At 43.4% G+C, this 11,003-nt stretch overlaps 1 pseudogene; it reads right to left on the minus strand.

Moving 5' to 3' along the window:
• Positions 1-2,647: 2,647 nt before the first annotated feature.
• Positions 2,648-9,474, minus strand: LOC142506041 (putative UDP-rhamnose:rhamnosyltransferase 1; annotated as a pseudogene).
• Between the last annotated feature and the right edge of the window lie 1,529 nt (positions 9,475-11,003).

Genomic DNA, 11,003 nt, shown 5'->3' on the forward strand with positions numbered 1-11,003 from the left:
GAAACATACATAGGATGTTAGAATTTATACCTTCGTTGAAAATTTCACAAGGCTCCAACTATTTCGGGGTTAGCGGAGATAGCTCTTGATAAATTCCATATGAACTTTCTTCGAGTCTCCTTCTATCAAGTCCACGACCAGAAGATTTATTCCTTTTTCAAATAGCACTAGAATATTTGAAAGAATTTTTTACGTTGAGATCAAAAATTTGAGAAATGACTCAAATCTCTTTTTCTTGAAAAGTGGCCAAAATAAAATTGGAAGAATTGTATATGTGATTCTCGATAATCACCCTTGGGAAAATGAGTGGAGGCTAGGTTATTTTTTTCTTTTATTTCCTTAAAAACAAGAGCCTTAACCTAAATTTCATAACTAACATTAATGAGCTTGATTAATTAATTGGGCTAGTCCAACTAGTTTAATTAATTAATCAAAGTCCATTAATAACTTTATTTAGTATGTTGGACTTGTACTCTTACAAGCCCATTAAACATACTCGCACTATATTTAATATAATATTTAATAAACTCAACTTTTGAGCTTAACAAATTAAATCCATTATAAATTCAACATTTGAATTTAATATTTAAATTATAAATTCAACTCCTTGAATTTATCACCTCCAAAATTTGATAAACTCAACTTTTGAGTTTAATAAATTAAATTCTCAAATTTTATAAACTCAAATCCTTGAATTTATACTCTCAAAAATTTAATTATCATAAATTCAACTCCTTGAATTTACTATATCATAATATAAATTCAACTTCTTGAATTTATTCTCTCAACGGGAACAAACGATCCAGTGGTTGTGTGACCCTCAATGGTTCAGGGATACAGCTAGCCGTGGGTTCACAACTCCTTGTGATTCAGGACACAATCTTTTATTCGGGCTTACCCTTATTTGCCTCATTCTATGTATCAACAGTTGATCATGAGAATGTCAGAAATCATATTTTTGATTAAACACATTGAACCATGGTAAGAGCGTCTAGTAGCATCGCCCCATGATTCCCTAGGTATCACTGATAGTGCCTGCAAAAACCAGTTGATTATGATTAGCGTACAGTACGGTCCCTTCATCTCATATATCCCGATCGAATCTGCAACTATTGGTTCATCGAGGGTTGCATAATAATTCGATAACTATGTGATACATATAAATAGTGACATCGCATGTACCATTGGAGAACTTCTTCTCTAATGTACATCTCATACTATGGCCAGAGATTCCACGCACTATTATTTAATCAGATCACATAGGATATCCACACCTGTAGGTGAGCGGTGAATCCCTGACTACAATACACTGGCTCCTATATGTGTCGCAACTGAACTCAACCTCGCCACCTGATGACTCTCATGGAGTCGGTAAACGAGTCAAAGTACATCCCTAGCATATAGAGCCTCCGTGTTGTCTCGGGTCGTAAGGACTAATGGTGTACAATTATAACCACGAACTTATCCTCTCAATGAATGATAACCACTTGGAAAGTCCGAGGAAGGGTTGTTCGGTATAATCATCATATGACTACCCATCTGCATGTTTGGACATCTCTATGCCCTTACCAAGAAACGCAGTACACAACATCACAGATGCTAGTCTCGAGCTCAAGCGACCTTTATCCACGTTTTAGGCAGCTGAATCGACTAGGAACGAATTTAGATCATATAGTGTTTACAAACGAGTTTCAACATCGAATTACGATTTATTTGTATTAAAGTATAATCAAGGTCTTTATCTATGTTTGATAACATGAGTATATAGATAAAGAAATAACAAATCATGAAATAATGAATTAATTAAAATAAAGATTGTTTATTACATCTGAGTCAATAAAATCCCTAGCCAACAGTTGGCTTGCAGGGCATCTACTCTAACAACTATGATGTGATATTTTTTTAATATTTGTTGTGCACACATTCATTGATTTGAGAAAAATCAAAAAAGTTGGACCTCGAATAAATATAGGGTTTATTCATTCAGTTATACATATTTGAGATACATAATACCTTGTAATACATGAAAAATAATACTCGTTTTTAGAGGACATATCGCCATGATTCATGTGTTTTGTTTTCTTCTATGGTAAAAGAGATATATGGGTTAAGTGGGAGAATGTAAGAAAAATGACCCATATCTATCAAAAGAATTAAAGATGTGTAGGAAATGACGATGACCATACCCTACATTTTTGACAAACGGTACCAGCCACCTTAACTTAAGAAAATTGAGACATGCATACGCTTTTTATTACTCTCGAGCTCCCGATAAACTCATCGATGATATGATAAATGCCTATAAATAGCGGTGATTCAGGTCCCTATGCATACACCTCATAAGAACAAAATATACCATCTACGGAGAGAGTTGGAGTGCTTAAAAGGCTTCAATTGGAGGAAATCAGAAAACTTACATATCATTCAATGGCCGGAGTTAACGCTCGATCTGCTTATGCATATTGTTTATCATGTTTATAAATGTGTAGAAACATGTTTTTGTCAAAAAATTTTAACTGATCAATCTTAATTTTCAACTGAGGGAAACACTGCATAAAACTGTTCCTTGATCATACTGCAAGCACTAATCAATTTTTGCTACGAGCTATGAAATTGCTTGATTTGTTGTCAATTTCACTCTTGCTAGCTAGTTCTTCCCTTGTAAATCCCTAGATCTTTCGAAATGCTCTATAAACTTGTTTATATAGTGTTCCTTGCTCTCCTGATTGTTGAAAATCCTTCTCATTTCTGCTGCTTTGGACCTTAACATCTCCCCCTCTGGTGCCACCACAACTAGTCTCATTGAGCTCGCAACAGTTTCGCGACTAAACAAACCGTCTTCGTTTCTTGGTACCTCGTAGCCAACTTCTTTTTCCACCAGCAGCTTTGCATTGAGTCCTTGATCAATTATCATTGGAAGGAGAATCAAAGGGTGTCCAAAGCTAATAGACTCAACAATTGTGCCCCATCCAGAATGGAAGAGACATGCTCCAATTGCAGAATGCGCAAGGAATTCCAGTTGGGGCGCCCATCCTTGAATAACGATGCCTTGGCGTAAGGTACGGTCAGCGAATCCAGGCGGGAGCAAGTCTGAGCTGTGTACTTCTTGTGGATTCCTCAGAATCCAAACGAAAGGTAATCTTGAAAGCTCGATCGCAAATGCAAGTTCATGTATCTGCTCGATGGGCATCTTGTATTCGCTCCCGAATCCCACGAACACTATAGATTTGACCTTTTGTCCACCCAACCATTTGAATGCCCCTTCGACGCTCAAGTCAGTGACTGAGGATATATGGGGGGAGCAGCTAAGGGCGCTGCTGAAAACAATATATTGAATCCATCAACTGAACACCCAAACCTGATATTTATAGGAGAATACATGGGCTTGTCATGGGCCCTTCACCTGTGGGCCCTAGATATGGGCCGAGAGTTTGGGCCAGATCTTGATGGGCTCATCCCTGGGGTATCACCAGTTTCCCCATCCCAAGTCGAACTGAATCGCAGGTTCGAAGTTCGATTAATTGTATTGTCCTCGGTATGCAACATGTGAGTTGTGCATTTTTGCTCTGCTGCTCACTAGTCTCCTCAAAATTTCCTTTGCGTTACATTCAACAATTCTCCTTTGCTTACACATCACCCCGCAAATCACCGCCCGCGCCAACCGCCCTAGCCACCTCGCCCAGCTAGCCTCTCCGCGCGCACGCCCTGCCCAGCCGCGCTCTCGCCCACACAACCCCGCCCTCGCCTGCTCCGACGCTCAGCAAGTCGAGTGCTCGTCCCATGCAAGAGCCCCGCGAGCTCGCCCCGCAGCAGCCGCGAGCTCGCCCAGCAGCCGCGAGCTCGCCCTGCACGCTCGCCCAGCAGCACGCCGCGAGCTCGCCCTGCACGCTCGCCCAGCAGCACGCCGCGAGCTCGCCCACCGCCTGCGTGCCATCTCGCCCCTCGCCCCTCGGCAGCCCTGCACACCATCTCGCCCAGCAGCACGCGCGATCTCGCCCAGCAGCACGCGCGCTCGCCCAGCAGCACGCCGCGCGCTCGCCCACCGCAAAGCAGCGCCATCTCGCCTCTCGCCCCTCGTCAGCCCTGCACACCATCTCGCCCAGCAGCGCCATCTCGCTCCTCGCCCAGCACATAAGCTCGCCCAGCAGAATGCGCGCTCGCCCAGCATGACGGGCGCCCGCCCTGCACGCTCGCCCAGCAGCGCCATCTCGCCCCTCTCCCAGCACATAAGCTCGCCCACACGAGCCTCGCCCCTGCATCTCGCCCATCGCCAACGTTCGAGCTCGCCCTTCATCCGCCAGCTCGCCCCGACGCCCAAACATGCCCTCGCCCAAGCACGCCCCTTGCGAATGATTGTCTAATTTCTGAAAAAATTATGGGGGCGTTGCCCTCACACCCCCACAACCTGACCTGGCAGGTCGATCCCCGTAATTTTTGCAGTGGCAAACATTGTTCGTTAACGACAAACGAAATAAATTTTTCTAACACAATATGCCCTCGTCGCCCCCATCTTCAAGGTCCTCTACTAAGCTTTTGAAGGGAAATAGTTTCCACTTCCCCGTTCCCTTGACTCCTCTGCCAAAATAGTTCATAGAAGGAAAATAAAATCAACACCTCCATCCTCTAACTCCTCTGCTAGGCGATGCCTTAGCAGGAAAATAAAATTCAACGCGTCCACCCTCTAACTCCTCTGCTAGGTGACGCCTTAGCAGGAAAATAAAATCAACGCCCCCACCCTCTAACTCCTCTGCTAGGTGACGCCTTAGCAGGAAAATAAAATCAACGCCCCCACCCTCTAACTCCTCTGCTAGGCGGTGCCTTAGCAGGAAAATAAAATCAACACCCCCACCCTCTAACTCCTCTGCTAAGCCAGGCCTTAGGAGGAAAAATCAAACTCTCACCTCATCATCTCATAACTCCTCTGCTAAGCCGGGCCTTAGCAGGAAAATAAAATCAACACCTCCACCCTCTAACTCCTCTGCAAAGCCGGGCCTTAGCATGAAAATAAAATTCAACACCTCCACCCTAACTCTGCTCCTCTGCTAGGCGATGCCTTAGCAGGAAAATAAAGATTCAACACCCCGCCCTCTAACTCCTCTGCTAGGCGATACCTTAGCAGGAAAGTAAAGATTCAACACCCCCGCCCTCTAACTCCTCTGCTAGGCGATACCTTAGCAGGAAAATAAAGATTCAACACCCCCGCCCTCTAACTCCTCTGCTAGGCGATGCCTTAGCAGGAAAATAAAATTCAACACCTCTACCCTCTAACTCCTCTGCTAGGCGATGCCTTAGCAGGAAAATAAAATTCAACACCTCCACCCTCTAACTCCTCTGCTAGGTGATCCCTTAGCAGGAAAATAAAACTTCTCCTCATCCCCAACTCCGCTCACCCCCTAACTCCTCTGCTAGGCGACACCTTAGCAGGAAGACAAAGATTCTCCACCCTCACCCCTAACTCCTCTGCTAGGTGACGCCATAGCAGGAAAATAAAATTAAACGCGCCCACCCTCTAACTCCTCTGCTAGGCGATGCCTTAGCAGGAAAATAAAATTCAACGCCCCCACCCTCTAACTCCTCTGCTAGGTGACGCCTTAGCAGGAAAATAAAATCAACGCGCCCACCCTCTAACTCCTCTGCTAGGCGATGCCTTAGCAGGAAAATAAAATTCAACCCCTCCACCCTCTAACTCCTCTGCTAGGAGATACCTTAGCAGGAAAATAAAAATTCTTCTTTTCCACTCTGCTCCTCTCATCGCCGACTCTGCTCCTCTGCTAGGCGATGCCTTAGCAGGAAAATAAATATTCTCCACCTCACCCTCTACTCCTCTGTTAGGCGATGCCTTAGCAGGAAAATTTTACCTTTTCTCCCCCCCACTCTTCTCTTCTACTAGGCGCAGCCTAAGTAGGTAAAATAAAATTCATATAATCCTCATAATACAAGAACAACCACGTACTTAATATAAGAACTTGGCTTTATTAAATATCAACTGATAACGTAAGACAATTTCAGGAACGAAATACATAAAAAATGAAGTAAAGATATTCTCTAAGGTGGTAAGCGTTCTCATGCCTCTTTAGAGCCTTACCCAGCGCATTTTCCAACTTTCCTCTCAGCTCCTCTTGTGCCTCCACAGGACAAAGCTACCCATTTAGAAGCTTCTCCGAATGACTATACAACTGCAAGACTGAGCTCAAGCTTCCATGCGAATGCTCGTGACCTCTCTTTTCTTCTTCCTTCACGATTCTTTCATAACAACGACGTGCGACTTTTTGGTCTCCGCACAGGACTCCAACTCCTCTTCCCACAAGAAACTTAAGCTTCTGATGATAACTGGAAGCTACTGCTCTAAAATCCTTCAGGGTTGGTCGTCCTAGAATTCCACTATACGCTGACGGGGTATCTACTACAGTGAAGGCTATCACCTTTGTTACCCGCCGAGGATCAGTCCCCAAGGATAGGGGAAGAATAATCTGACCCAAAGGCAAGATGACGTGTTCTGCAAACCCATACAGCGGGGTGGATACCGGCTCGAACTCAAATCCTCTCATCTTCATTTGATCTAACGTGCTCTTGAACAAGACGTTCACGGAGCTTCCATTATCAATAAATATTCTCGCCACATCATAATTGGCAATGGTGGTCGTTACCACCAAGGCATCGTTATGTGGAGTCACAACGCCTCGGAGGTCTTCCGGCCCAAAGCTGATGACGGGGTCTTGTGGTAAGTCTGCACCCCTATATATCTCAAAGTTCTCCAACCTTCTCCCATGTGCCTTCCGAGCTCGCCCAGAGTCTCCATCAGTAGCACCCCCTGAGATCATATGAATCATTCCTCTCGTAGGGTGGTTATCCTCATTCATTCCCCTCCTCGGTTCCACGAGCTCCTGAGGGACATCTTGACATCCACCTTCCCCTCTCTGCTCACCCATCCTCTGATTTATCCATGGAGGGCCTTGATCCACGCCTAGGGGGCGAGCAAAACCTTTGTCGACTCCTTAATGAGGATCCTTCTCGTCTATCCCGTGAAGACAATCTAGCACTGTACCCAACCCTTCGCGACTTCTCCCACCTCCCCGCGGGCTCCCTCACCTCCATCACCTCGTCCCGACTCCTATCTAGGGGAACATGGGATGAGAATTGTCTTCTTCTACTAGTTTTGTCTTCCTCTCTTTCCCCCGCACCCCTCTTCCTTCCTCCTTTCTCCGCTCCCTCAACTCTACTTCCTCCGGGCCGGCTCTCCATCCTTCTGTACCGTTGGGCATCTTCCAAGTTTACATATTTCTCAACTCGAGCCAACAGATCATCATAGCTCAACGGAGGCTTCTTGACCAGGGACTTGAAAAACTCCCCTCCCCTCAGTCCTTGTGTGAAGGCACTTATCATGATGTCAGGGGTAGCCGCTGGTATTTTCAGCGCTGCACTGTTGAAACGCTGGACAAATTCTCGCAAAGTTTCATTCTCTTGCTGTTTCATCACGAACAGGGTCAAATAATTTTTCTGGTGCCTCTTGCTGCTGGCAAATCTGTGCAAGAAAGCTGTAGCAAAATCGTCAAAAGACTGTATGGAGTTGGGCTGCAGGGTATTAAACCACTGCTGGGCTGACCTCACCAACGTGCCCAGGAACACCCTGCACCTGACTCCATCTGAATATTGATGTAACAGGGCCGCATTCTCAAATCTCCCCAAGTGTTCCTCGGGGTCAGTATGTCCATCGTACTCTCCCACATTCGACTGTCGAAAATTTGGAGGAAGTTCTTCTTCTAAAATGGCTGGTGAAAAGGGACTTCCTCTCTTGGGTGCCGGTGCTCTGCTTCCCAACTGCTGCCTCAACATCTGTATCTCCCTCCACATTTCCTCCATCTCCGGATTCTCCTCACTTGGGAGGGGTCGCGTCTCCTCCACCCTACTCTGATTGCCCTTCACATTCTCCTCTCGCTCCTGGCGAGCGGCCTGCTCTTCTGCAAACATAGACTCTTGATTCCTCTTCATGGCCTCATCCACTGTCCGGGTGATAAATTGGCCCAACTGTTCCAGGGTCAAGTTCCCCACATTCTCATTGGGACGGGGTTGCTCGACCCTTGTCTCGTGAAGGGACTGCTTGGTTCTTGTCTCTTGACGAGATTGTTCTTGTCTCGTCTCAAGACGCGGTTGTTCTTGTCTTGTCTCAACATGAGATTGTTCGGGTCCCCTCTGAGGACGCGATGATACCGAGGTAACTCTTCTACTTCCTTTCTTGCCTACCATCTCTACGTCTCAACTCAAGTGTTCCCACAGACGGCGCCAAGTGATACTCACGGGAAATTTAGGGTCCGATCCACGCAAGCGTCACTAATCCAGACACGGGCTTCAAAATTACCCTGGGCCTGAAATCACAAATAAGACCGTTAGGAGGGGGCCAGGAGGGTGTCCTGGCGTAGCCCTTCCGACGCTCAAGTCAGTGATTGAGGATATATGGGGGGAGCAGCTAAGGGCGCTGCTGAAAACAATATATTGAATCCATCAACTGAACACCCAAACCTGATATTTATAGGAGAATACATGGGCTTGTCATGGGCCCTTCACCTGTGGGCCCTAGATATGGGCCGAGAGTTTGGGCCAGATCTTGATGGGCTCATCCCTGGGGTATCAGAGTTAATTTCTTCTTTCTTGTTTTCTTCACGTACTGGGGGAAGTACCCCTATTGGCAAAACTGGTTTTTGATAGAGTTCTTGTACAACACCTACGTACTCTCCCTCAAACTCATCACAGCTTCTGAACACAACAAAGCTGCAATCTTCTATGCTTTTGGCCATACGCTGGCCACTGGACACACCTGATGCATCGGGGATATGAGTGAGACTCCACATACTTGTTGCATAATCTGGTCTGGCTGCAAGAATACTAGGGAAAGGGATCCAATCTGGTGGCATGGTGAAATGTTCTGGACTTGGACGCCTATTACCAGTACTGAGCTCCTCCGGTGGCCCTATAAAAGCCATTGCCGCAGCTGTAAATACACTGAAAAACACTGTTGGCACGCCAGATTTTGCGCCGATTTCCGGTATCCAATCTGGAGCAAAGTCGAAAAATATCAAGTCTGGAATATCCTTCTGGACGAGAATTTCAAATGGCTGAGCTAATAGGTCGTATGCTATTTTCAAGAACTGTATTTGGTCTCCTGTAGATCAACGGTTGCTTCACAACTTTCGGGTAAGCCTTCAACTCGTGGCAATGGGAGCTCCACAAGATTTATTCTAAGCTGCAGATTTGATGGAATTGGAGGTAATCTCTGCAGGTTTTTGGGGGTGGAAACATATGAAATCAGGACCCCTTTTGCGGCTAGTTTCTTTGATAACTCAAGGAATGGTATCATATGACCAAATGCCAACCACGGAAACATTATGATATGGTATTGTTTACTTGCCATGCTTTACTCAGGAGGGACTGAAAGTTGGGAAATTTTTCACTTTCTGGTAAATTCATTAAATAGGCAAACAACTTGGTTCTCCAACTGCACCAAAACTTTTAAAATTAGGCTGTTTCTCTCGCAAAATAGGACTAAAACGTCAAGCCGTTGGAGTAAACAGATCATTTTATAATGAATATGTGAACATCTCAGAGTATAAGATTCACGAACACTTATAAAAATTATTTCCTTCCTTGGGCGCTTGGTTGTTTTATATGTATGTATATTATTTGTTGGAGTGATGTGTCCTATATTTTTTAAGAACTGTAGGTATGCCAATTGGCATTATATACCCAATTCTTGTATTTTGATGGTTTCCTTTTGCATTGTGTTGCTGTTTTTGTTGTGAATAAACATTACAAAAAACACAATCATTGAATTGTTTACTCGGGCCGGTTTTTTGGTGTAGGTAAAATCATTTGTCACGCCAATTTGGGCCACGTCAAATGAGTAAAGTATGGCAACAAAAATCGGATGATAGTTTTTTTATACTATAGAATCATAAAAATTAATCATGTGTATTGATTAGGAGATCCGCATTTGTAGTCATTAATCTATGTTATTAACTTTCCATGTCTTCAAAAAGTATGGGATCCATGAGCCACATAATCATTATATTAACGCTTTCTCATTATTGATACACACTCACATTCATTTAATATCAACCTTCATTATTTATGAGTATCATTGTTCATTTATTCATCTTTTTTATTTATTTTACAATAAATATTATTGAAAATAAATAGTATTATTATTTTAAAAATAACTTAATATCAATATTGATTAAAATACTATTAAAAAAATGAAAAACTGTTGGACTCTTTGGTATCATTCTTTTAACTTATAAATTATAATTATTTAAAACATAATATTATTTGATTTATAATTTATTTATATATATATATATATATATATATATATATATATTCAAAAGAGCCGTTTGGCTTTTTTGTCTTTTTTTTTAAAAAAATAATGTGAATTAATGAGATGAGTTCTGATGAATTTCTTTGCTGACATGGCAGCCAATATTAATAATCTACAGACCCACATTGGTGCATGAATATTAATTGGTGTTAACAATTATTCATTAATGCACCAATGTGGGTGTTCTTATTGAAAGATGAATAGACTTGTCAAATTGGGTTAGGTCCGTCGCCCGTCCCGCTATAAAAAATTGAACGGGTTGGGTTGATAAAATAGCAGGCCGTTTAGAGGCGGGCCAAATGGGCTGAGCCCGTTTGGGTTGCGGGCCAAGACGGGTCGAGCCCAAACGGGGTGGGCTGGCCAGCCAAATTAGGATAAAATTTTATATTTTTAAGTTTTATATAAAAATTGGAATAAGTTTCATGCGCCTCCATGTCTTAGGACAAATATATTGATAATTTACTCTTAGAACTAAATTTATTGATAATTTACTCTTACAACAAATATACATAAAGAAAATAAAAAAAGAGAAATTTACAGATATACGTAAAGAAAACAAAAGGGAAGAAATTCCTGTAAATTTTATTCATAATCTTAAAATAATTTTTAAGCATAGCAGTTGTTTGTGAACCCA

The sequence above is a fragment of the Primulina tabacum genome, chromosome 1 (genome assembly GCF_025594145.1).
Source record: "Primulina tabacum isolate GXHZ01 chromosome 1, ASM2559414v2, whole genome shotgun sequence".
NCBI classification, from domain to species: Eukaryota; Viridiplantae; Streptophyta; class Magnoliopsida; order Lamiales; family Gesneriaceae; genus Primulina; species Primulina tabacum.